The following is a 26,898-nucleotide window of genomic DNA, read 5'->3' as shown; positions in this document are numbered from 1 at the left end:
GAAGGACTGACTTGCATCCCTCCTCTTGGGGAAGAAATGAGGGCATCTTGTCATTATATGTGCTCCAGATATTACAGGAGGTGAAAGTGGATCTGATGGGTGCAAGGGATGGAATGTGCTAGACTTGGTTTATGCACTCCACAGATCTCTGTAGCCTTCTCCCCCCAGCCCCCCACTCACCAACCTCTCGCCTTAATCGCTTGCCTTGATTCCTAGACAGAGGGGCTCTACAGGGAACAGCAAGCTATTCCGCGGTCATGAAGCCAGGTCATTGCCTCTGCCGTTGACTACACTACAGACTGAGGAGCCCCACGGTAGCACTGACAGACAGGGAGAGACAGACCACTATGTGCACTGGCTGGATTGGTCCAGGATGCTCTGGCTTCCCCAGGGGCCAAGTAACACAGCCTGGATGTGCCAGGTGAATGCGCTGTGGTGCAGACATTGAACCATAGGCAATGGGGGACAAGAAGAGGCCAGCGGATAAATTCTGCTCACCTTCTCCTCTGGAGGGAGGTTCCAAGACAAAGCAGTTCCTACAACCGCTCTGAAGATGGACTGTGAGCCTGAGCCACTGGCTACCCCAGTTACAAATAGTTACAAACTGCGGTCCTCTCTGTGATGCACCCCTTGCCTTTGTTCTCCTCCTTTCCTGCCTTACTTTTTTCCTCCGGCTGGTTTCTCTGGGGTTGCAACCTCCCAGTGAAGTGTTAGCATGTGAATTTTTGCAGCAGGCTCCGTTTTCTGGGAAACCCAGGCAAAGACAACAGTTCCCTTCAGACATAGAAGATAGAAGATGATATTTTAGAAATAGTAGGAAAAATTAAATCCCAAATGCCTTTCTTTGAGGAAAAAACTCCCAGTGTATCAGTCAGGGTTCTATGTTGCAAGCAATCGAAGCTGATTCTGAGAATTAAGCAGAAAGCAAGTTTTAAAAAGAGATATTGAGTAGCTCACAATATTGTGAGGGCTGAAAAGCCAGACTCAAGGTTAAGCAATGCCCCAAACTATACCCAGTGCTACCTGATGAAGAAACTGCCACTACTGTCACCCCCACCCCTCCCAATGCCAGGACCTTGACTTTGAAACCACTGTTGGGGCCGCCGCCATCAAAGCTCATTTCTAGTGCCACCTGGGCTTATGGAGATGGAAGCTCTAGGCAGAACTTGATTCCCCTTGAAGCTACCTTCCGATCCATTCCACGAAAGTCAGATACACACATCCGAATGAGGAGGGAGGCTGGGAATTTGAGTTCTGGTGAATTTCTCCAAATAGCAAAGAGCTGTTCCAAAGATAATGGGGAGTGATGAGTAAGACAGATGTCGACTATAAGCACTAAAACAGATACACCCCTCGTGAGGCACATAAAAGATAAGTGAAAGAGAGCAAAAATGTTTAAGAAATAGTTTTGGCACAACCAGTTATCTGGAATAGTGCCGTCCAGTAGAAATATAATATAAGTTGTGTATGTAATTAAAATTTTTCTTGCAGCCACATTAAAAAGAGTAAAAAGGAAATATATGAAGTTAATTTGAATATTTTATTTAATCCAATATATCCAAAATATTATGATTTTAACATGTAATTAATATAAAAGTTATTAAAAGACACATTACATTCTTTTTTTTTTGTATTAAGTCTTGGAAATCTGTGCATTTTTTATACTCATGGCCCATTTCATTTCAGACCAGTCATATTTCAAGTCCTCAATAGCCACCTGTGGCTGGTGGCTACTATATTGGATAGGGTAGAGACAGGAGAAATAAAATCAGAGCCCTATTTCACATCATTTAAACAAAAATAAATTCCAGGTGAATTAAAGACTTAAATCTAAGAAATAATACCATTAAAATCCAAGAAGAAACCATATGGCCCTATAGTTACCTAGCACTTGATAAGATCTTTCTAGCCATCTGCAATGCAGGTGGCAGATAAAGGGTTATTGTCTATACGTACAAAGAGCTTTCTTGTGAATTAGTATCGAATAAAAATGGTCAGAAGCTACCATTAGACACTTCATAGAAGAACAAATTCAAATGTGGAATAAACGTAAAAAGATGCTCAGCCTCCACAGGAGTCAGGGAAATGCAAATTAAATAACAATGAGATACCACTTTCCTCACAGCAGACTAGCAAACCAGGAGCATGAAAACACCTACTCCAGGCTGCGAAGGACACTCTTTACCACATCACAGTAGCTACAACCTTGTTGGAGAGCAATCCGGCAACGTATATCAAAATAAAACAACTCCACATATTCTTTGACCCAGCAATCCCACACCTGGGAATCCAACCCATAGAAATAAAAGCACCAGAATATATGTGGATGTGGATGCTCACATCAACAGAGATCAGGATTGCAATAAAACCCTAAAACAAAGTGTATGCCCATAGGCAGAGGAATGGTTGAATCGATTGTGGCACATACATAGCATGGTGGGTTATGCAACCATTAAAAGAGAATTTCTTGGGGCCGGCCCCATGGCCAAGTGGTTAAGTTAGTGCACTCCACTTCCGCAGCCCAGGGTTTCACCGCTTCAGGTCCTGGGTGCAGACCTGGCACTGCTCATCAAGCCATGCTGAGGTGTCATCCCACATAGCAGAGCCAGAAGGACCTACAACTAGAAAATACAACTATGTACTGGAGGGCTTTGAGGAGAAGAATAAGAAAAAAAAGATTGGCAACAGATGTTAGCTCAGGGCCAACCTTAAAAAAAATAATAATAATTTCTTAAACCTCTGTCTACTGACTTGAGGGGACTTCCATCTTCCACTTCTGTAAGATGCAGAGCAACGTATAAACTATGGTCCCATTTTTGGAAAGACAGGGAGAGAAATCTACATGGGTGTATGTATATTTATATCTGATTTTATGAGCATAAAGAAAGATACAGAAGGATATAATCAACCTGCTAGCAAGGTTACCTAGGAGAAGAAGCAGGTGGTACAGACAGAGAGAAAAACAGGAAGGGGAGGAAAGAAAAATATTAGAAGAGGAGAAAAGTGAGAAGGGAGGTTAAAAGAAATCATGTCATTTCAAATAAGGACAATTGTAAAATTACGCATATTTGAAAAAGGCAAACATTGATCTCCACATACAACTACTCGATAAAGCTTGTTGATCATGGTATTCAAACCCGCTACGTTCCTTACTTGATTTTTTGATCACTTGCTCTGCAGATTTCTAACAGGTATATTGAAGTTTCCCACAAAGCTATGGATTGGTTGTTTTCTCCTTGGAATTCCATCAGTTTTAGTATTAGATATCTCAGTTCTATCTTACGAGGCACATGCAGACATAAGGGCTAAACTTATTGACAGATTGAATATTTTATCAATATATATATGTTTTTCATTTCAAATAATACTGATTATTTTTGCCTTGAAATCCATTTAGCTTCATGATAAGATTGCTGGAACCACTTGCTCTCCTTTTGCTGCTATTTGCGTCGTATACCGTCTGCCATCTTGGTATCTTCAATCTTTCTGTGTTACTCTGTTCTTGCTGTCTTATAAAAGAGCATGCAGTTTGACCTTTTTTGCTTAGTTCTAGCCTCTGTCTTTTAACAGTGAACTTGATATATTCACATTTACTGTGGTTATTGATTTATTTGCACATTTTCTATCACGTTACCATGGGTTTTCTATTATTTATGCTGCTTTCGTGTTTCTTTTTCATCCCTGCTTTTTGGTTAGTTGATAGTATTTTATTTGCTCCAAATTAATTTTTCTTCTTCTGAGTCAGAAAATATATATTTCTGTTTCTATTATCTTTACACTTTTTATACACATAGCTAAGCATATTCTTAATCAACATCTAGAGTTAATGTCTATATCTTCCTATTAAATAAAATGAGAATCTTAGCATGCTTTCATTTCTCTCTCCTGCCTCCTTTTCTGACCTTATGCTTCTCCATTCCATGTTATCATCTCAGATTTTAATTAATTATTGTAAGTGTAGATATTTATTTAAACCTAAAAAGAAACCGTATTGGTTTCCTTGCTTACCGTGCTTCTCATGTTCCATGTTTTCTTCCTGGATTCCTTTTCTCTTTGTTGGAATGTATCTTCTACACCAGTGGGTTCTCAAGCAGAGGGTACACCGCACCCTTTCCCAGCGTGGGGTGTTTTGTGTTACCACAGAGACTGAGTGGAATGCTACCGGCATCTGGTAGATGGTGGTGAAAGACACCAAGCAGCCTGCAGTGTGTGGATCCATCTCATACAACGAAGAATTTTTCCACCCACAATGCCAACGGTACCCTGCTGAGAAATGCTGTTCTATGTGAACTGAGAGTTGTAAACTATTTTAGTCCATTCGTGTCTTAAAATGTCTTTATGATGCCCTCGCATTTGCTTGATAGCTTGGTTGGGTGAAGAGTCCTAGATTCACAAGTATTACCAGAGAACTTTGAAGGTACCATTCTGTTGTTTTCTTTCTCACAAAGTTCCAGATGTGAAGACAGACATCAACCTTATTCTCCTTCCATCCTGGGTAATTTTTTTCACTCTGGAAACATTCGGATTTCCTTTTTATCCTTAGTGTCCTGAAATCTCATCATGATGTGCTTCGCGGTAGGTCTTTTTACACTCTTCCTGTAAATTACAAGAAGTAATTTCTGTAAGTTACAGAGGACCTGTAACTAGATCCTCTCGATATAAGAGCTCATGTATTTCTTGAGTTCTAAAAAAATGTCTTGACAACTAGAAGGACCTGCAACTAAGATATACAACTATGTACCGGGGGGATTTGGGGAGACAAAGCAGAAAAACAAAAAAAGAAAATGTCTTGAATTATTACCTTGCTTTGGGGACTCTCCTTCCTCTTTTTCTTCTCTCATTCTGTAACCCACATTCAGCAGACGGTGGAACTTTGGCGTTTGTCCTTCATGTCTCTCAATACTTTGTTCATACTTTCCATCTATTTATCTTTTTGCACTGCATACTGGGAGAATCCCTTAGCTTGATCTTCTGGTTTACTAATACAGTCTTCAATCCATTTTGCTATTCAAGCCATCTATTGAGATTTTTATTTTAAAAAGAATTATTATTTTTATTTTTAAAAGAATCAAACTTTTTAATTTATAAAATTGTTGGGTGCTTTTAAAAAAAATTGATGCAACAGGCTCTTTCATTTGTCCAAGGTCTTAATGATGCTCATTCTATAGTCTTGTTCCATTTGCTCTCTTAACTCAGTTTCATCATCTGCTAAGCAGGAATAATAATTCCTACCTCTCAGTTTCATTGTGATAATTAGAGGTAACATAACATACTGCCTGGCATATAGTGCGCTAAATATCTATTTGATGAATAGACAAAGCAAACTAATATATGTAAAATACCTGGCACATACATAGTAGCATTCATTAGATGAAAGTATATTACCATTATCCTCATTACTATGTTCGCTGAGACAATGACATTCAAGGATTTTACTTTCTTGGTTTCAACCATGTGAGAACACACGACCCCTCCCACCCCGAGACCTGTGACACGGGCCACTTTATAACTCCCCTGAGGCACGAATTTGAGCTGCAAGTTGCAAGGCTGGTGGGTGGGAGTGGGAACGTGCCCAGCATGTCTCCCAAAATGGCTTTATGCTTTTATTTAATATGTGAAGCCAGTTAACCGTCTCCACCACTCTGAACGGCAGATGTCATTAGCCCAGTTTTAGAGGAGAATAGATCTGAAGGAGTTACAAGCTCCAGCCACTGGGCAGTTGTTTAGCAATCTGGGCTAGGCAGGCAGACAGAGGGGGTTCTTTCTGACTCAAGAAATGGACTTGCTTAGCCTCAGTTTCTTCTTCTGTAAAATGGGGCATACAGTGCCTCTTCTGTCATCTCTGTTGGAATTCTACTCATCACTCATCTTTCAATGCCAGTACAAAGGCACTGTGGCCACTTCCAAGCATTTGAACCATTCAGGCTGAACTTTCAGTACATTCTACCACTTCCTCTGCTCCTCCATTAGCCAAAGGCATCACACTTCGCTGGGAATTGGCTAATTGTGTGTGCGTCTGCCCCCACCACCAGAGAGAGATCAACTTGAGAGAAGTATGGTCATATTGCATAACGACATCTTGATCAATGACAGACCCCATATACCATGTAGCCAAGGGGTTTAGTAGGCTATACCATCTAGGTTTGTGTAAGTACACTGTATGATATTCGCACAATGACACAATTGCCTAATGACACATTTCTCAGAATGTGTCCCCGTCATTAAGCAACTCATGATTGTACATGAGGCAGCGATGAGGTGACTTCTCAGAATCTTAGGCATAAGGCTGCTCTCTGATAATTAAACTATAAGACAAACCAAAAAAATAGGATGGAAACAGAGATAAAGAATGTTACCTGTGTGGGGGGCCGGCCCCAGGGCCGAGTGGTTAAGTTCGCGCACTCCACTTCGGCTGCCCAGTGTTTCGCTGGTTCGGATCCTGGGCGCAGACATGGTACCGCTCATCAAGCCATGCTGAGGCGGCGTCCCACGTAGCACAACCAGAGGTGCTCACAACTGGAATATGCAGCTATGTACTGGGGGCTTTGGGGAGAAAAATTTAAAAAAGAAGAAGAAGAAGATTGGCAACAGTTGTTAGCTCAGGTGCCAACCTTTAAAAAAAAAAAAGGAATGTGACCTGTGGGGTTAGCAAGCTGTTGTGTCTCAGCTTCAAACCCATCTTTCCATGATCCGCTTTGTGATGCCGGAGCTGGGATTCTGAGAACTGCTTTCGGCTTTGCCAGCAGCTCCCTCCGAGGCTCTGCTAAGGGGGGCACTCGCAGGAAGCTGCAAGCCTGGAAGAGGAAAAGGACTTGCTCCTTCCTGTTTTCTTCCTGTGGGATTCCCATGAGCAGCACCCCAGCACCACCTCCTCTCCTTGCCAGTGGCGCGTCTCCTCCTGTGACACCGGGTGAACCCAGTTTGCAATGTTTTCCACACTTGCAGCCCAGCCGTCTTCTGCTCCTGCGGACGCCAGCAACCCCTCCTCAGAGGTCTGAGTCCCAGCCTCGAGGCCCCTCACAGCCCAAGCTGGCCCATGACCCCTCTCAGAGGTCTGAGTTTTAGGAACCATCTCTAAATTTTAATAATGCCAACATCTTCCCTTTGCTCCTTCAGCCTTAAAGATGGCAGATGCTTCCTGCAGTCACTACCTCCAGAAGACCTTAGAGTTCTTTGGATCCATTTTTAGGAACCTTCTTAACAACTTTATATCTAGTTAACAATTCTTTATACTAATGTATCTCTTTCAAAGAACTGGTGTGGTTTCCAACTCTTGACTAGACCCTGACCGACACATCCCCTTGAAGGGGTAGACCCTCCCCCAGGACAGGAAGAGGCCATACACCTAAATGAAGATAAAAAGTCTTCTGAGGAAGAGCGTGTCCTTCAAAAGAGGGTTGGTCAGCCACAGAAGCCTGGATCAGCGAGAGTCAGCAGCACAAACCCCGCAGGACATCCTCAGCAGTGACAAGAGGACAAACCATAGTCATCCACAGCCTGGGGGACAGTAAAGAGCTCTGTTGGAGGATGAGACCACCACTCAGTATCTGCAACCAGCTGAATTTGTTGCTTCCTTAAGTACAGGCGCAGGCTGGGGAGCTCAGCGAGCTGTTGATCTCACACAGGTTTGGGGAAGAGTTTGTTTGGGAGCAATTGGTTCCAAAGGCAGGAGTGAGTGGACACCAGCCTTAGAAGCACGGACAGTGCGGTGAATGTGCTGTCACTGATTGGTTGGTTTCAGAGGCAGGATCAGTGAGGTGAGTTGCCATTGACCTATTAGGTTTAAGACCAGATCAGACGGGGGTTCCTTCTTGCTAGGGCTATAGAAGAATCAGTCTTTCCCTAGGAGTATGCAGGCTTGTTAATATTCACATCCCACCTGCTCTCCTGCTTCCTTCTTTGTATTCTACTAGCCATTCTTAACACAATCTGATCACAGCAATCAAGGAGATCTTTTTTCAAAATTCAACTCACATTGTGTCACCCTCCTGCTTACAACCCTCTAATGGATTCCCACTGCACAGACAGCAAAACTTGGCTCAACACAGCAGAGCTGACGAGGCTGCATTCGCTGGCTTCTCCATACTCTTGTCTTTTCTTGGCTTTTATGATCCCACCACCTCGTTCAACTCAGGATCTTTCTTACCTCCAGATCATCCCACAACACTATTCCTTCCGCCTGGAACAGCTTACCCTTCACTGGAAAACTCCTATTCATCTGCCAAGTCTCAGTATAATTATCACCTCCTCAGAGAGGACCTCCATGACTGTGCAATCCTCCGGCTTTAGTTGCTGGAATCTGGGGGGTGAATCTAATCATTCTCCAATAGCATTTATCAGAGTTTATAATAACGTTTGATTTGTTTGTTTATTTCCTTGCTGTTTATCTCCCCTGTGGGGCTGAGAATGATCTGAGGACAGGGACCATGTCTTGCTCACCACTATCTGACCAGTGGCTGCTTACATGGAGCTCTTAGCAAATGTTTGTGGGAAGAACAGATAAACTCTCAAGTGAGGGGTCTTCCTACAATAAACAGGAGCCTCCACATGGTCAACTTCCCCAGCCAGAGCTCCAAGGCCAGGCCTCCTGGCAAGAGTGGGCCTTCATTTCCTCTATCATGGCCACCCCAGCTTCTCTACAAATGGGCAGTGACTCTGGACAAACCAAGTCAGTTCAATAAAACTTGTGGAGGTGTCTACTGGGGCAAAGGAAGCATCCATCAATAAAGAAACCCCCACCCGCCCCCACCCAGGCTCTGATGTCTGTAAGACAGGGCTTACAGCGGAGGGATGAAGGCAAGGATGGTGAGACAGAGGGACCAGGGTCGGCAAGACTGCCTCACTCTCCCCAACCCAACAGCCATGTGCGCGCGCACGCGTGTGCAGACACACACACACACACGTCTGTTTGGCCATTTATAACAACCCCCTAAATGCCTTCTCCAGGCAGGATTTTTACTTGTTTTACCTCACATAACTCCCTCACCAGCCCCTATGAGTCAGCGTCTACTATTATAGCGAATTTCAGAGAGATCAAGCAAATTGCCCCAGGACTCAGAGTACAGGCGGTTATATTCAGCACAGCCATTCTCAGTTGTTAAAGGACTGAAATTATCCAGTATTAGTTGGTAAATAGTAGCTGCCTCGATCCGCTGAGCACTTTCCCCACATCCCCAGCCTCTTTCCACCCACCTCTCACCCCTTCACATCCCCACATTCCAGTAACTAACGAGTTAGAGCCCTGAACATATGGGGTGGGGGAGGGACAGAGACATCCTCTAGGAATCTTCTCCAGGAGCTGTCCGTTCTCATCTATCAGCCCTCGTGCCTCAATGGTCACTAACTATTTTACATTGTTATTTAGTTCTCTGCTTCTGTTGTCACCAAGATCTTCCTGCTGGAGAAGCAGATCCAGGGGGCCGATCTCAGTGCTGGCTGCGGGCTTATCTCCCGTTGCTCAGACAGAATAGTGGGCTGTAAGAGCAGCTGCCCAGAGGCGTCTACAACCCCACCACCACGTGAGTACAGAAAGCAGACGACTCACACCAGATCCTAGCGTGCTTGCTATTTTCTAAGAAATTACTGAGCCATTGCTGTGGCTCTTCGTTAAGTGACCTCTTTATTAAGTGACTTGCTGGGGGCGCTCCAGACATGAAGAATGGCCATTTAGTGGTTTTCAGAGCGTGGATACGAAGGTTGGAGTCCACTTGTTCAAGTCCCAGACCTGCCGCTTAGTCGCCGTTTAGCAAATGACTTAACCTCTCTGTGCTTCAAGTTCCTCTTGTGAAAAAGAGTAATGGGAGTAACAACAATAATGCCTACTTCAGAGGGTTGGGGTGAAGGTTAAACTAGATGCAGTATGCAAAGTCCCTAGGAGTAATAAAATTAAAGTAAAATCCTTAAAACAGTGCCTGCCGCCTACCCTAATGTTATATTGGTAGGTGGTGGCTATTATTTTTATTTACTGGGTGTGCTAGACATTTTGAAAATCTCATTGAATACGTTCCCCAATGCTCTCCTGCTCCACCACACACACACACACACACACACACACACACACACACACACACACACACACACACACACACACACACACACACACACACGGAGCTTTATGTATTGGAAGGTGATTTCCTCCGCCAGCAGAGGGCGCTGTTCTCACGCGCGAGGCTTGAGCAGGTCCGGCTGGGGGCTGACAGCTGACCGCTCACCGGGTCTCCAGGCTCCCCCCGCCCCTCTCCCCGCTTCCACTCACACAAACACAAGATAAGCCCCAGTTCCTGGAAGAACGATCTTCGCAAATTAAGTTATCGTGACTTATGTGAGCCCCCAACCTGCAAGAGCCGTTGCTAGACTGGCTGTCTGCCTCCTGCCCTTTGCTTCCCACTTAAAGAACCGAGTCACCATGAATTTTCTTAATGATACTTTATTCGCCTGTTTGAGTCATTTTTCTTCTCTATCTGAGGTACAGAGTTTATCGTAAGGGAGACAGCACAGTGTTGCAGAAAAGACCCAGGCCTTGAAATTAGACAGAGCTGGATCTGAATACCAGCTTCGCCACTCCACCAAATAACCCTGGGCAAATGTCTAAACGCTCTGTGCCTCAGTTTCCTCATTTGTACAATAAAGCTAATGAGTATGCACCTCATAGGAATGTGAGGATCAAACAACGTACCTCACGTACAGACCTTAGCACAAAGTCTCCCGGCTTAATAAGTGTTTGAAAAAAGAATGAATTAAAGAATGAAATGCCCAGATAGATTGTTTTCAGTGGGTAGGTTAAAGAGAAAGACATGTACTTTGAAGTCAGATTGACTTGGGTACCAGCCAGGCTGTGTAGCCTTAGCAAGTTTCTTTGCATCTCCAAACCTCAGTCTTCCTTATCTGTAAGATGGGCCCTCTAACACTGCATGGAAAGTTGACAGTTTTCAATGAGATAATGTATATAATAGTGTCCAACATAAGTCTTGGCACAGAGTAGACCCACAATAAATGCTGGTTCTATTTCTTTTAGCAGTTAGACATAGGTTTTAACATTTATGAGCCACCATATCGGAAATCCTTCTGGTTTGGTGACAGGGATTGTATTTCAACAATCATTGTATCTGAGCCGGGCCACGCTTAACTTATGAGTGTTTAAGATTTAAACTTAACGTGAGTCAAGTTCATAGACACCATTCATTTACCCATGGTTTCTTTTCATTTGTTTATTCGATGATGCAATAAATAAGATATTGGGGGCCGGCTCCATGGCCAAGTGGTTAAGTTCGCGTGCTCCGCTGTGGCGGCCCAGGGTTCGGATCCTGGGCGCGGACATGGCACCGCTCATCAGGCCACGTTGAGGCGGCATCCCACATCCCACAACTAGAAGGACATGGAACTAAGATATACAACTGTGTACAGGGGGGTTTTGGGAGATAAAGCAGAAAAAAAAAAAGGAAGATTGTCAACGGTTGTTAGCCCAGGTGCCAATCTTTAAAAAAAATAAAAGATATTGGCCACATACTATGTACTAGATACGCTGTAGGTGCTGGGGATACAGCTAGGAACAAGATAATCAACATCCCTGCTGTCGTGGAGCTTACAACTGGTGTGGAAGTCATAAAACAAAACAATAATATGACATTAAGTGCTATAAAGATGAGAGCTGGTTACGGGAACAGAGTGGGGTTGGAGGGGCTGAATTAGAGAAGACAGGGAGGTCAGGGAAGATTTGCCTGTGGAGGCATTAGAGCAGATCTGAATAAAGAAGTAAGCCACGTGATGGTCAGGGGGAACAGCATTCCAGGGGAGGGAACAGAAAATGCCAAGGCACAGAGGTGGGAAGAAACTGTGTTTGAGGAACGGGAAATTAGAGGTGAGAGGCTCAAGCAGAGTGAGCTAGGGGGAGAGTGGAAAGAGATTAGGTCAAAGCAGTCGAGTGCCAGATCATCCAGGGTCTCACAAACCTTGGTGAGATTTTATCTTTCTAAGTTCCCCACCGCTGGGCCATAGTAGAGGTGGATGCTGATGGGAATAACAGAAGCATTGATGTTGCAGGGGAGAGGGGATAAGTGCAGAGGCAAAATGTCTGAGTAGGTGAGAGGAGCTGAAATCTAGGATCTATGGTACCTGCAGGATTGCCTTACAGAGGATCAGAGAAGGTGCATTTGTGGTCACAGGAGGAAAGGCGGAGCATTTGGGTGCTGACGCAGGCAGACTGGTGGGTTTGGTGATGAGAAGATGAGGTAGTTTTTTCCTTATTGTTTCTCTCTCTCTCTCTTTTTTCTGGTCAGAGAGATAAGAAGATCACCAACTAAGACTGAGGAGTTGAATACAGAAGAGAGGAGAAGATGCGAGATAGCCAGCATCTGGTGAGGGAGAGTGGACTGGGCAGGGAAGTGGGTACTGTAGGACTGCCCCACAGTGGGGAGGACCCACTTGGGCCACAAAGGGTCTGTACTGTTCTCCAGGCCCGTCAATTGCTGGGCACAGGTGTGGAATAGATGGTGAGTTGGGGTCAAGCAGAGTTGGGATTTTCCAGGTGGATGGACGGAGAGAGAAGGGAGCATAGGAGTTGACCAGGGGAGTCATTATAAAAAAGACCCAGGTTCTAAGCTGGGCAAGGAGGGAAGTGAGGCCACAAAGGGGATGACACACTATACACATGCGGAGGGTTGTGACACATGGTTTGGAGAACTGGGAGGGGTGTTTTGATCCACTCCAGTTTCAGATGTGATTTTAGAGGAACTCAAAATACTAGAGATAATTCATTCACACAACAAATACTTATTGGAAGCCTACTCTAATTTTTGTTTTTGGTGAGGAAGATTGGCCCTGAGCTAACATTCATGCCAATATTCCTCTATTTTGTATGTGGGACGCTGCCATTTAATGAGTGGTGTGTAGGTCCGCGCTGCAGATCTGAGCCTGTGAACCTGGGGCTGCCCAAGCGGAGCACATGAACATTGGCCAATATGCCAATGGGTCGGCCCCCAGGCCTACTCTAATTTTTAAAACTACCTACAATTTACTGAGCACTTATTATATGCCAGGTACCATGCTAAATGTTGTACATTTACCATCTCATTTAATTCTCAACGACAATCCATTAAGGTTGGTACTGTTATTATCCCCATTGTACCGTTGAGGAGACTGAAGCTTAGAGAGATCTAGTAACTTACACAAGAACACACAGCTGGTAAGTGGCAGAGAGGTCTGTACGATTACAAAGCCCAGGATCTTAACTATTATGCTCTGCCATGTGCCAGACACTGTGTTGGGTTCATGTAATCATGACACTCAGCTTCAGGTATTTCTCTTACTTGATCCCAGCCTGACAACTGGGCACTTGGCCTCATTTGCCCAGGGGTAGCAGCTGAGGGTGGAGGTGGAAGGATCTAGAATTCTTTGCTTGTGCGTGGTCCTGGTGGGGCTGTCAATCAAAGTGCCTGCTGTCCTTAGCTAAGGGAAGGACATGTTACCTGAGCTCACGCAATTGGACTTTTGCTCCAGGGACTTTGACTCTGATCAAAGAAAGATCTGATAAAAAAGACGGCAGAAAAGGATGGAACTGATTCATTTTGGCTACCTAAACGCCCAAAGCATCTCGTCTCTGGGCTTTTCTAAGCCTACATCTACAGCTTCCTGTCGTCTCTGTGAATTAGCCACTAGCCTGCCAATAAACCCCTTTTCTGTTAAAGATAGCCAGAATTGGTTCCTGAGACTTGCAATTAAAGAACCCGCACTGACATATCAGGAAAAGACGACAAAGTATTACAAAGCTAAAGTGAATGACTCATTCCGAAATGTGTATGGAACCGGGCCAGGACTAGGGTAAGCAAGTGAGGCACCCGAGGCACGAAATTTAAGGAGGCTGTCACTCTCAAGGTTGTGTAAGTGCAGGGCTGACTCCAGCAAACAGCCAACCTCCAGGCTCCCCCCTAGAAAAGTGGCTTAAAGAACAAAGATTATTTCTCTTTCACGTAAGACTATGAAATGACCTGGAATACTTCTGTTCCACGTGTTCATTCAGGGACCCTGGCACCTTCCATGTTTGGTGCTGTCATCACATAGCACACCATTACAATCACAGGGTCAAGGCTGGGTCCAGCCAGTGAGAAGGAGAAAGAGCCAGGAGGAGACAGGCCCGCTGACTCAACGGCCTTGCCTGCAGTTTCATACATCACTTCCACTCTCAAGAACTTAGTTACCTGGCAGATCTTAACGGCAAGCGGGGCTGGGAAGTGAAGCTTGGCTGGGCAGCCACGTGACTGTGGAAGGAAGAAGGGGTTTTGGCAGACAGCTAGCAGACTCCACAGCAGTCATGAGCCCATCTCCCAGCAGATTCTATTCTCTAACATTAAAGGCTGCTGGATATAAGCACCACGGAGGCCCAGGGAGGGAGAGGAGTTCACAGGCTGGTGTAAATGAGGAAGGCAGGGAGGAGTGGGAGAATGTTCCCGAGGAGAGGGGCCACAGGAGTAACCCCCAGAGCCCGGGAAGGTAGAATGAACTCAGCCAGTCATCTTGCAAGGGGGCAGAAAGAGATCCACTAGGTTGAGGTGGATCTCATGGGATCTCCCAGCACAGTGTGGCGGACGGAAGATGGAGTGAGGGAAGCTGGATCTGAGCTCTGGTTCCTGAGTTGACCTCAGGTGAATCCTTAACCTTGGCACTCCTTAGAATCCTCCTTTGTAAGATAATAAGGATGATAACAGAATCATCCACAATAATAATACATTAATAATAAACAATAGCAGGATGAATACTAACAAGGTGGCTGTCAGGGTCCCACAAAGCAATGGTCTATAAAGGGCTTTGGTATAAAGGGGAAACCATGGCCACAGGCTGCCACCTATTTTTGTAAATAAAGTTGCAACAGAACACAACCACACTCGTTTGTTTCTATCTTGTCTGTGGTTGCTTTCAGACAACAACAGGAAAGTTGAGTAGTTGTGACAGAGACTGTATGGCCAAAAGTATTTACTATCTGGACCTTTATGGAAAGTTTGCTGACGACCTCTGCAAGAGCTGTAGCCATGTTAGCTATTACTAAGCTTCAGCTTCCCTGAGCATCGTTTTATTCACCAGTAAAACAGGACTAACAAAAAAATCATCTTCAATTTCAAGATGTTTGGAGCATCAAATAAAACAACATATGTAAAACTGCTTTGCAGACGCTTTGCAGACGAAGTGCCATATAAATGATAGTTGTTAGTCTCTTTTCTAAGTATTAATTTCATTATTTAGTCTCTGTTGAGCATCTGAAAAACGGACAAAATACCTACCGCCTGGGACTTGTAGGGATCTGTGAGACGAAACAGTTAAAGGATAACCTTTGGACTCAAACAGGCACAGGCTGGCGTCTTGCTCTGCCCATCACTAGCTGTATGATCTTTGGCCGTCTCAGAACATCAGCTTCCTCATCTGTAACAAGGTGATCCGCATAATACCTCCATCAGGATTCCTGTGAGTATAAAGGGAGATAGCAGGAGCGAGGCCTTGGCGCGGTGCCCGGCCTCGTTCCGATCCGCAGGTGCAGTGACGAATACCTCCTCCCACGGGTCTCTACCAACAGTACAGCTCAGCTGTACCCCTCTGCCTCTGCTCGGCGCCCACGGTCAGCCCTGGGTGCCGGTATAATTAGCTTCATCTCGGTGGTGAGCAGCCACGGCTGCTCACAGCCTCTGACACGACTGTCACCTCCCACTCAGTTATCCCCATTGTTGAGTGTAAGTTACATGCTCGCTGGGCACACGGTTGAGTGCCACCAGAGGACAGCTTAGCCCTCAAGACATCTACTTTGTCACAAGGAACCAAAGTCTTTTCCTTCGCTCCAGGGCTGTGCCAAGAGAAAAGTTAAAAAAAAAAAAAAATATGCTGCCTCTTGCATTTGCTGAGAGATCCGGTTCCTCCAGACCCCACAGCCCGCAGGGGGAAATGCGGCCTGTTTCTTTAACAGGCCTCCGCTAGGGGGCGGGGACCGCCGGCGTTTTCCCCGGCTGCTGGGCCCGGCCTCTCTTGAGTGACAGGGAAACGACCCAATTGAAGGAAGAGAATTCAGCGTGACGGCGAAACAGAGCAATAGGAACCCGAGTCGGCTGCGCGGGGCGGGGTCCCGGGAGGGCGGGGCTGGCGGAGGCCGGAGGAGCCGCGGCGGTGAGAACCGGCACGGGAGCTGGGCCTAGGTCTGGGTACCGGTGAGTGAGGGGCGGGCTGGGGCCGGGGCTGGGCCGCGGAGAGGGCCTTGGCCCGAGGGACGCAGGGGGGAGAGGACGGGCCGGGAAGCGGGAAGCAGGCTGCGGGCTGCGGCCTGCTTCTCTCCTGGGGCTGAGGGGCTGGAGGCGAGGGCTGGCCTGGGCGGCACCGTGCCGGTTCGGCAGGCCCTCGAGGGGTCGCGCCGCGGCCCAGCCGGGGACGCCTGGCCGGAGGGGCACCGGGTCCCGAGTGGGAAGGGGCGTCGGCGGGGAAGACGGCAGGCCAGGCCGTGGGAAGCGGGGGCTGGGCCGGGCTGGGGTCGGAGGGAGGGGGAGGGTGGGAGGATGGAGCCGGGGGCGCGGTGAAAAGATGGAGCGGGGCGAGGGCTCCCGAGGAGCCCGAGGAGTGTGTGGGGCTGGGTGGCACCCTCCGAAGCCCGGAGTCATTCTTGACATCGCCTCCCTTCCCCAACCGCCTCTGCACCGCTCCTCACCGCGCCCCGTCCATCCGGCCGGCTCAGCAGCCTCCGGTCCATCCACTGCCCATCTCCGCCGCTGGCCCCTCAGTTCAGGCCTCTGTCGCCTAGACAGCTGCAGTGTCCTAACTGACCTGCCCACATGCACTCTGGCCCCTCTCCTGTCGTCGGCCTCGTACCATGGCCAGAGGGATCTTTTGTCAAAATGAGGATCAGATCCGGACCCTCCGCTGCTTAAAACTGGCCGCCCCCCTCTCCTCCCCAACCTTGCAGGCTCACCCCAGATTCTCACCCAGGTCCTGGAGATCTGCTCCCGCCGACCTCTCCTTCCTCTCAGTCTCCGACCCTTCTTGCTCAGGAGTTCCTCACACTGGCCTTTTCCGCTTCCTTCTACATACTAAGCTCTGGCCCTCCTCAGGGTCTTTACACTTCGGTTCTTTCTGCCAGGGCTTCTCTTCGCGGCATGGTTTTAGTCCAGCAAACTCTTCTTCATCCCTCAAATCTCCGCTCAAGTATCACTTCCTGCGGAGGCATCCTTGGTCCTGACTCCTCCACCCAGTGAATTCCCCTCTTTCATCACCCTGGGTACTTCTCCTTTGCAACTCTTGCACAGCTGCAGTTTTAAATTTATTTATGAAAGTCTTAATGTCTGTCTGTCCCCTCAGATAATAAAGTCCACAAGGAAGAAGATAGTGTCTGGTTTTGCTCCTTGTCTTTCCAGCATCTGCACAGGGCCAGGCACTGTAAACCTTTATTGAATAAATGAATGGAGAACTTGCCTTTGGCAGGAGGAAGGGGGTGTGAGTTGTGGTCCCTGATGTCCTGCCTCTGGAAGAAGGAAACCAGCATTGGAATACTTTTTGTGTGTCAGGTGCTATGCTTGAGCAATGCTGTCCAATAGAAATATAATGCAAGCCATATATGTAATTTCAAATTCTTTGGTAGCCACGTTAAAAAAGTAAAAAGAAACAGTCGAAATTATTTTTCATATCTTTTATCTGACCCAGTGTATTCCAAAATAATATTATTTTGACATGTACTCAATATAGAAACATTATTGATGAGATATTTCACATTTTTGTGTGTGTACTAAGTCTCTGAAATCTAGTGTGTGTTTTACACTGATAGCCTATCTCAATTTGTAGCAGCCACATTTCAAGGGCTCTGTAGCCACACGTGGCTGGGGCTGCGGTATTGGGCTATACAGTGCAGGATGCTTTATGTACCCGTGGCATTTCATCCCCTTTAGAGTTTTTTGAGGGAATTATTGTTATCTGCATTTTACTAATAAAAATAATGAAGCTTCTAAAAGTTGCATTGCCTGCCAGTGATCATCCTAGAGTGTGTGAGGGGAGGAGGCAAGATTAGGACCAGGACCCCCATCTGTTAATCTGGAGTCTGCTCCTTCTGTACCCCATGCTGCCTCTAGGAGGTGCCAAGGAAGTCTGGGGGTGCAAGAAGTGGGAAATAAACTTCTTGAAAACAATAGCACCTGTGGGTATAGAGCATATTCTAGCTTGTTCTATGCAGAGCTAATGTGTCTGGATGCATCAGTACCACCTCAGGAACAAGCATATTTGATTCACTTGAAGGAAAAACCTGCAAGGCAAGTCCTTTGGACCAGTCACCATAGCTCAGTGTAGCCTGCAGCAGTTCAGCCTGGTCCCAGGATCTGGGTAGGAAGATGTTCACACCCTGCAGCCTCTCGAAGCTGCTGGGAGTACTAGGCGTGAGTTCAGGCTGGCTCTTGAGTTCAGCAGGTGCTCACTGGGTGAGGCCCTCACTACCGTGAGGCCAGCACTGTTCTGGGCCTTTTAGGGTGACTGGGGAGTATAAGTCACAGCCTTCATCTTCAGGATGCTTACAGTGTACGTAGAAAGACAAGACAAGATCACAGAATGATTAGATGATCTGGAAGACACCATGTGGTGTGATAAAGACCCAGAACTGGTGGTGTGCCAGAGGTTGCAGAGTGACTGTCTAGGCCAAGCGGTGTAATGTGTTTAAAAATGTTGACTCTGAATTCCTCCAAAGCAGGGTGGGTACTTTGCACTTTACTCTACAGAGATGATATGTCCCTACACAGTCCCTACATAGATGATGCTTGGCTTATTGACTTACCTGCCTGGCTGCTTAAGACATTTGAATTTGTAACACCGTTAGGCATGCTGGTTTCATTGGAGTCACTAGGAAAGATTTGTTGATCACCTATTATGTGCCAGGCACTATATTGGCCACTGCCAATAAACTGACTGTAAAGCTCTCCAAGGTTCTTCCGCTAGAAGAAAATAATAATAGTAGTAGAACGACACCGCCGGCGATGGCAGGCCCTTTACAGTGATTTCCCTCCCCGATTGCTTTCACATGTGTTCTCTCATTTTGCCCTCAGCATTCTTCAGCCTGGCAGGTAGGGCTTTTTTGTGCTGGAGAAACATGGTTACAGTGTTTTTGCAACTTCATCAAGTTCACACGGTTGGAATTCTGCTTACTCTGTGCCAGGTATTATGCTTAAATGCTTTTACAAATATCCCACTTAATGGTCACAGCAACTCTATAGAGTTGGGTTGATTCTAATCCCCATTTTACAGAGAAGGAAATTGTTAGAGCTGGGATCCAAATCCAGGTCTGCTCACTCCAGAATGCAAGCCTCTAACCATTAAGCTACACTGTCTCACTAGAAGGTCAAGGTTGGAAGAGATCTCAAAAACTTGTAGTCCAACGCTCTCATGTAGAGCAGGACCTGAGGTCCCGAGGGGCTTGTGCTCGCGGCCAAGCTGGGCAGTCAGGTCTCCTGTGCTGCAGCGAGGAGGACTGACCAAGAGGTGGGGGCGCTTAGCCCTTCTTTTGACCCTAACTGGTGCCTTGCCAGCTTCTCTGGACCTCGGTTCCCTTATTTATCGAAGGAGAGGGCTTGGCCTGATTTTGCCGGGAGAACAATGCCATGTTGTATGGTTAGTATTGAAGGAGTCAGGCCCACAGCCCAGGGCTTCAGTCCTAACCCAGGACTCCTCTCAGCTCACCACACTCCCGCCCAAAACAAGCCTGCCTGTTGCAACCATGGTAGTCTGTTGAAGGGAAACAATTTCTTAAAGTTCATCTGTAGCTTCTTTTTTTTTAAATTGGTACCTGAGCTAACATCTGTTGCCAATCTTCTTTTTCTTCTTCTTCTTCCTCTCCCCCAAAGCCCCGCAGTAGACACTTGTATACTCTAGTTCAGGGTCCCTTTGGTTGTGCTTTGCGGAAGCTGCCTCAACGTGGCCTGATGAGCAGTGCCACATCTGCGCCCAGAACCGTCAAAACCCTGGGCCGCTGAAGCAGAGCACACAAACTTAACCACTCGGCCACAGGGCTGGCCCCAGTTCATCTGTATTTTCCATCTCGTTTTCTGTTTCCTTGCATTTCTGAACACTAAGGCAGGGGGTCTGTGAGCACTGACCCTTATAAAGCCATCTCCTTGGCTGTTATAGGGATTTGCAGAGTCCCAGGCAGCGGGTAATCCTGGGTCATTAGCGTTTTTATTCTCTTTCAAAGGCGGGGGTGGGGGGGGGCATCCTGGAGGGTATTTTCGGTGTGGAATTCTATGGGCACAGCTGTATGTAGGGCACTCTCTTGCACGCTAAGGAAGCGTTGAGGGGGGTGGTGAAGACACGGGCTTGGTGAGTCCCTGCCCGCAGTTTGCTGACAGTCCTAGAGCTGTAGCTCTCAACCCTGGCGCCCATTAGGACCACCAGGGGCAGTCTTTCAGTGACCTGGGGTGAGCACTGACGATGCACAGCCAGAGCTGTGAACCACTGGTCTAGAGTCAGCTTCTCAGACGTTAACATGCGTGTGAACCACCCAGAGATCTTGTTTGAAAGCAGATTCTGATTCGGTGGGTGATTCTGCCTTACCGCAGGCTCCCAGGCGATGCTGATGCTGCTGATGTGCAGATCACACTGTGAGTAACAAGAGAAGAGGCTGCACGTAGAGCATTGTAAGTCAGTGGGATTGTGATGGTGTGTATAAAAGACTGAGAGCACAGATGAGGGTGCAGTTGATTTTGCCCATGGTGATAGGACTAGGAAAGCCACATAAAAGCAGTGTTGTCTGAGCTGGGCCTTGAAGGATGAGTAGAAGTTTTCAGCTGGACAAGGTGGAGGGAATAATCGCACAAGCAGAAGCACAGACTTAGAAGAGCATGATGTTTGAGGGAACGAGGTGGTCTGCTGTGACATATGTAGCACCTGCAAGGCTGAGTTTGAAAGCCAGTTCTACCCTGAAAGCCGTGGTGGGACTGGGGTAAGCTGAATGCTCACCAAGGAGTTTAAACTCCATTCTGTGATGTAGGAAGCTACAGAAGGTGTCAAAGCAGGATCGGAGGAGACCTGGATGATTCTTAGGGTAGATTTTAAGGGGAAGAAACCCAACAGTTAATGCTGTTCCCACACCGCTCCTCACCGCACTTCTGCCTTTAAGTTAGTGGCTTTTAACCACAGTTTGCGTGAGTCCTGTATGCAACAAATTTCAACAAAAAGGAGAAACCTCAACTGCCGTTGGTATGATGGTCCTTCTCAGCATTTGAGCAGTAAACGTCAGAACCTGAATCTCTGCCAAACGGATTCCCCTCTTGTTTATCTCAGAGCCTCATCCTCATCCCGTGGTCTGAACGAAGGGAAGTTGAGTCACTTCTCAGATGAGAATATTTCAGAGGGAGAAGCCTCTATTGAGATTGTGTTCTTGATTAGAAAGAGGGTGTGACGTCTCAGTGCCTTCCTGGTGTGGTGTATTCTGTTGCAGAAAACAGAAACCAGCTTACCCAGGCCTCCCCTACTAAATCGAAAGTAGAAGAGCAGAAGAAAAAGCACTCATCAGTCCTTATCCTTAAAGGAATGGGGGCGGGGAGAGCTGGAAAGCTGCTGGCCTTCTTCATCCGGAATTCCTTCCTCATGGGAAGGGGTCATCTTTCACTTCCTTTCTTAAGATGAGCTCTCCAGCCCGGCTGTCAGAGTGGCTGGGTGGGGCAGTCACTGCTGGCTGATTGATAAAGCTCCATGGGGCCTTTTGGAGCTGATTTTATAAACACACCTTCCAGAAGCCACTTAGAGAATGCTCCATGAGACAGTTGCTATTTTTCTCGTTTCCCTAGCTTTGCATTTGAAAACCTGGGCTTTCATCCTCTGGTCTTACAGAATTATCTTCTTCAGATCAGCATGTGCCTCCCTCCTGTTTTGTGGCATTTTAGTTTTCCAAATCATCTTTTTATCTGTAATGCTTTAAAGGGGGTGGGAGGGTGAGGGATGGAGAGTTGTTTAATCTGGAAAGGGTCTGTTACTTCTTTGCCTCCTGGGCCTGGATGTGGAGCTGCAGCTCCCTTCCCCTGGCTGTTGAACTCTGTAGTACTGCTGAGTGGTGGAGCAAGAGGCTATTTATAACCCTGAGAATTTTGCAATGTTATTGAATTGCTTCGACCTAATTTCCACTTCCTTTCTGAAATGAAAATGAAAAGAGTAAGCAAACAAGTGCTGGAAGGGTTCTTGCAAGGAGATCCTTCATCCTGGAATATTATCTGGAGAATATTATGACTTCTCTTCTACTTCCTGATGTTTCCATAGGGAGAAAAGCAGAGGGATATCTTCCCTTCTTTTAACTAGAGTCAGGAGTGCTCAATCTGATTGTCCAGTGAGACATGTTCTGATGTTAGATATGAAAGCAAAACTTGAAACAATGGAAATACCATGTAGTTAGAAGGTGGTGGGACATGGAGGGAACACCAAGCAACCAGGACAATTCATGCCAGTCCCTTTCCGTTTAGAGCCAGCCCTGGTTTGTAGTTGTTGAGGAAGTTGGAGCCGATGGATTTGAGCAGACACAAGTGCTTCCTGAGCCATAACTGTATGCCAGGTGCTGTGCTAGGTTATGAGACTACAGGGTTGTACCTGCCCTGGAGGGAGGAGCTAGTGAAGAAGAGAGATGTGTAAATATACCACTAGAATAGAGTAGGACAAGAGCCCACATAGAGGTGTGAACAGAATGCTGTGAGAACACAGTGGCCCCCATCCTATTTCATTTCACAGGGGAAAGCTAAAAATGGTACAGAGAGAAAGTGACATCTGAGCTGGGCTTTGAAGCTTGAATAGGAGCCCTTCTGACAGTCAAAGGAAGGAAGAGAATGTACAGAGGTACAGAAGAAATGAAAGAACGTGGCCTGCCTGGTAGAAATAGCAAGTAGTCGAGGGAGATCTGGCTAGACTGTGAAGGACTCAATACCACGTGGGAAGTGTGGATCACTTTCTTTAGACAGTGGAGTACTATTATCTGTTACAATTGTGAGCTCTTGTTATATGGGTCTCTCAGCTTCACTGTGCTTTAACTTCAGGTACAGCAAACCAAAATTCTCCACTGAGCACCTGCTATGGGCTAGGTACAGCACAACCTGCTTTCACGTGGCTTTCACACAACACCAGACTGGCTGTGATCAAATTCCGGCTGTGCCACTTACTAGCCATATGACACTGAGCATGGTACCTAATTTTTCTGTGCTATATTTTCTTATCTGTAAGATGAGGGTAGAAATATACCACACAGGGTTGGTGTGTGGATTAAATGAATCGGTACATGCAAAGCCCTTAGAACCGTACCTTAGCACTATGCAGTTGTTAGCTGACGTTACCATCATCATCATCATCATCAAAGGAAATGTTATGTTGTGGGAAGAGAACTAATTTGGAGGTTGTAATACCCAGCCTTGAGACCCAGTTCTGATGTGATTTCTTTCTTTCTCTTTTTGGTGGGAGGGGTAGGGAAGGAGGCATGTGGAAGACCAGTTTCTCAACCTATCTGAGCCTCAGTTGCCTCACTTATAAAATGGGGATGATTTGCAGGGTTCTTGTGAGCGTCAGCTATACTAACGCTGTAGATGAGCGGTCAACTACAAAGAGGCTGTCTACACATTACTGCTGTATACAAGATGATTACAGTAAAGTCAGCATATAACTGATCTGTTTTAAATAAACCAGACTTATCTAAGTGGGTTTTTGTTGTTAGTGTCCTCGAGTCGATTTCGACTCCCAGAAACCCTGTGTACAGCACAGCAGAGCCCTGCACAGCCTTTGCCCCATCCTCTCATCTTCTGGCACTATATCAGACAGTGCTCCACTGCTGCTCATGGGGTTTTCATGGCTCGTCTTTTCAGCAGTGGGTGGCCTGGTCCTTCTTCCTAAAGTGGGTTTTGTTCTGCGTTAATTCAGCCAGTGTTAAAGAAGGGTGTCTCAGTGCCATCATCTGAGGCCTGTTAATGCTGCTTGCCGCTCAGAGCTCCATTTTAGAGTGCCTTCAAAGTTTGGGGTCAATCTTAGTCGTAGGCTTTTTAGTTGCAATAAACACAAATGCAGGCTAGTTTAATTTAAAAGAGTTTTATTGGCAGGATACAGGAGAATTTCAGGTAGCCCCCGTGTAGGTGTAGCCACAGAATCTGGAAAGGCATCAGGCAGTGGCTTTTTCTGTCTCCTTCTGGGACTTTGTGGTTCCTGTTCTCTGCTCTTCTACACTTTCTAGATTCTTCCTGCAGAACAGCCTCCTCTGCAAAGCTCTTGAATTTGCATCTCTGGATCTTTGGCTTGCCATGCACCTGCTCTGAAGCTGACTGTGACCTTTCTGCTCCAGGGCCCATTGTTATCTATCTTCCTTAATCTGTCTTTAAGTTCAAGAGAAAGAATTGGATTAGTCTGGCTAAGGTTGAGTGTTCCCCTCCTTCAGTCCCCTCAGCTGTGGCATGGTTGGGAGAGAGTTATTCAGTACACATGGGCTGCCTGGGTTTTGTGAGAAGGGCAGAGCCCCTGAGAATGGGGGCTTAGAGGATCTCTTGAATAGTCCTGGTGGTAGCAAATCTTCATGCTTTAAAATGGCTGTGAATGTTTGAAACAGCCAAGAATCACTCAGGGCTAACTTTAATCAGGAAATAGACAATCAACCTAGGAAATGCCATTTGGGGTCAAAGTAAAGTGTAACTGTAAAATAATGAGCTTTAGCTTATTTATCTCCAAAGACAGTATCCAGAAAGGAGTTCCAAAAAATGTGGTTTGTTTCTTAGCAGCACCATCGAAACAAGGGTGTAGCTTCTTTTGGTGAGGACTTTAAAATGGACAATCCTCATTTGGATTTTTTAAGTTCTACATTAGAACCATGGACTTTTAGACTTAGAGAGCATCTTATACATGCTTTAGTTCAACACTCACCTCTCATAGTTGAAGGAAACTGAGACTTGGTTAAAAAGGACGTGTGCACGTCACCCAGATACTTAGTGATGGAGCTCTGACGAGGTGCTCAGTCCTTTGGCTCCAGATCAAATTGCTTCTTCAGCAGGAAAATCATCCCAGCCCAGAGCTCTTTCTGTTATACCTACACTGCCTGCTTGTTTTAAAAAGAAGAACCGGACTAAATAACAAGTGGTCTAAATAGCCGTACTGTTCAGTTCCATGTATATAAAGTACAAAAACAGGCAAAACTAACGTATGGAGATGGAGATCAGAAGTTGCCTCTTGGAGGGCTGGGAGATGGGGGATTGACTGGAAGGAGGTAGGAGGGAATTTTCTGGGGTGATCAAAATGTTCAAAGTCTTGTTTTGGGTGGTGGTTACAAGGGGATGTGTTTAAATATATATTTATATATATATATATATATATATATACACACACACACGTAAGATGTATGTATTTATTGTATGTAAATTATATCTCAGTTTTTAAAAATGATCTTACAACTCTGCAGTCATACCTCCTAATTAAGGCAAATTTACTGATAAGGATAAGGATGCCTGCCCTGGGCATCCTGAGATTCAGGGTACCACCCCTGACTTGCTGTGTCACTGGAGCAGAACACTTCAACCAGGAATTATTCTGATGGGGCCAGTTTCTTTTCAGAGGTTGGTTGTGTGTCCAGGCACATAAAAATTACACATGAAAAACTCTGCTTGGAGCTGCGGAAGTTGTGGAAGCTTTAAGGGCCATGAGGCCAGCCCACTTCAGTCCCTTGAGGCTTGATTTAGTTTTAGTGAACAGAAATTCAGGCTAGCCTAGGGGAGAAGGGGAGAGCACTGGCCAAAGTCAGCACCACGTTCTGTCCCCTTTACCACTTATTAGCTGGGTGATCTTGGGCAACTTAACCAAACTCTCAGCTTCAGTTGTGTCATCTTCAAATGGAGGTAATAATCGTATTCTGCCTACTTCATAAGGCTGCTGAGAGGCCTCAACAAAATAAGTAAAAGCTCTTTGAAAGCCATCTCTTTTACATTGTCATCTTCTGGAAATGCTGGTGTTTTAGACAGTTGACTTCTGAAGCAGCCCACCCTGATCAGGAAACAGTCATTTAAAGACCTTCTGAGACCTGTGGGTTTGTGGGGGGAGGGACTTCTACCCCTTTCACCAAAGAGGTTTATACTCACAAGGCTGTGAGAACTGATATCTGTGTTTGGGCTGAAAAATCGATAGCATGCATGAATAACTGCCCAGCAACAGCTATGCTGCGTACTCTAGGAGAGGCGGGCAGGCTCCATTAGTGAAGCGTGAATTGCGGGCTAGTGGCTAAACCTGGATGATACAGGAGGAAGGTCTTTTTCATTAAGAGAGAAGCTTCTCCTGGACCTGTAGGCAAGGAGCGTAAATATGCATGGAAATAATCCATCAGTTGAGTGACTTCCCTTCATCAGACCGTGGAGAGAGAATGCTTTCGCTACTGCTTGGAATACCACTAAGCTAACAGAGTTGCCTAGGATACTGGTCACATGGGCCCATCTTCCAGACTCCTTCAAAATGATTTATTTTCCTTTATTTTGGAGAGAAGTGGGGGAGGGAGTCAGAGGTACTTCCAAAGCCGTGTCCTCCTATAGAGGGGCCTTTGTGTGAGGGTATCCTCACCTCCCTCCATGGGCTCGCAGCAGCCCTTGCCCTTGGCAGTAGCAACTAAAATAGCATTTCCTGTCCCAGTTCTCTTCCCCGTTTTCTGAACTCTGCGTCATCCCACACAGAGGAGGCTCCACACTGTGTCCTTTGAGGGGGAAGGAGTGGCAGCAGTAAGTAGGGAGGAGGCAAGAGAGCATGTGGCCAGACCCTGCTGACACTGGGATCTTCCTAGGATGACTGAAGAACAGAAGTAGGCTGACTCCTTCAGCCAACCGCTCAAGTAAGAAAAGGCTGTGTCTATTCTTATCTGTCTCAGGGCGTATGCTTCTCCCTCTCAAGTTCCCAAGACAAGAATTTGCAGTAAATACA

The 26,898-nt window shown here is 46.4% G+C and overlaps 1 protein-coding gene and 1 long non-coding RNA gene across 4 annotated transcripts in view; one reads left to right on the top strand and one right to left on the bottom strand.

Moving 5' to 3' along the window:
* Positions 1-4,008: 4,008 nt before the first annotated feature.
* Positions 4,009-17,160, bottom strand: LOC106843051 (uncharacterized). Its single transcript, XR_001401089.3, has 5 exons — positions 16,947-17,160; positions 15,270-15,448; positions 6,357-6,543; positions 4,802-5,017; positions 4,009-4,596 (listed from the first exon to the last, which is right to left on the bottom strand). It is a non-coding gene; the product is annotated as an uncharacterized lncRNA (long non-coding RNA).
* The window catches only part of ELMO2 (engulfment and cell motility 2), a 37,859-nt gene continuing 27,036 nt past the window's right edge, over positions 16,076-26,898 (top strand). The window contains exons 1-3 of one of the 3 annotated variants that reach the window (XM_070486012.1): positions 16,145-16,181; positions 20,550-20,627; positions 26,655-26,809. The gene's annotated coding sequence lies outside the window, so the exon portion shown is untranslated. Of the gene's footprint in view, positions 16,182-20,549; positions 20,628-26,654; positions 26,810-26,898 lie in introns of all 3 variants that reach the window. The other 2 variants (XM_044748072.2, XM_014859917.3) reach the window with 2 other exon arrangements.

The sequence above is a fragment of the Equus asinus genome, chromosome 15, assembly GCF_041296235.1.
Source record: "Equus asinus isolate D_3611 breed Donkey chromosome 15, EquAss-T2T_v2, whole genome shotgun sequence".
Classification (NCBI taxonomy): Eukaryota; Metazoa; Chordata; class Mammalia; order Perissodactyla; family Equidae; genus Equus; species Equus asinus.
Note: the sequence above shows the minus strand (reverse complement) of the source record. Positions and strands in the feature narration are given on the sequence as shown.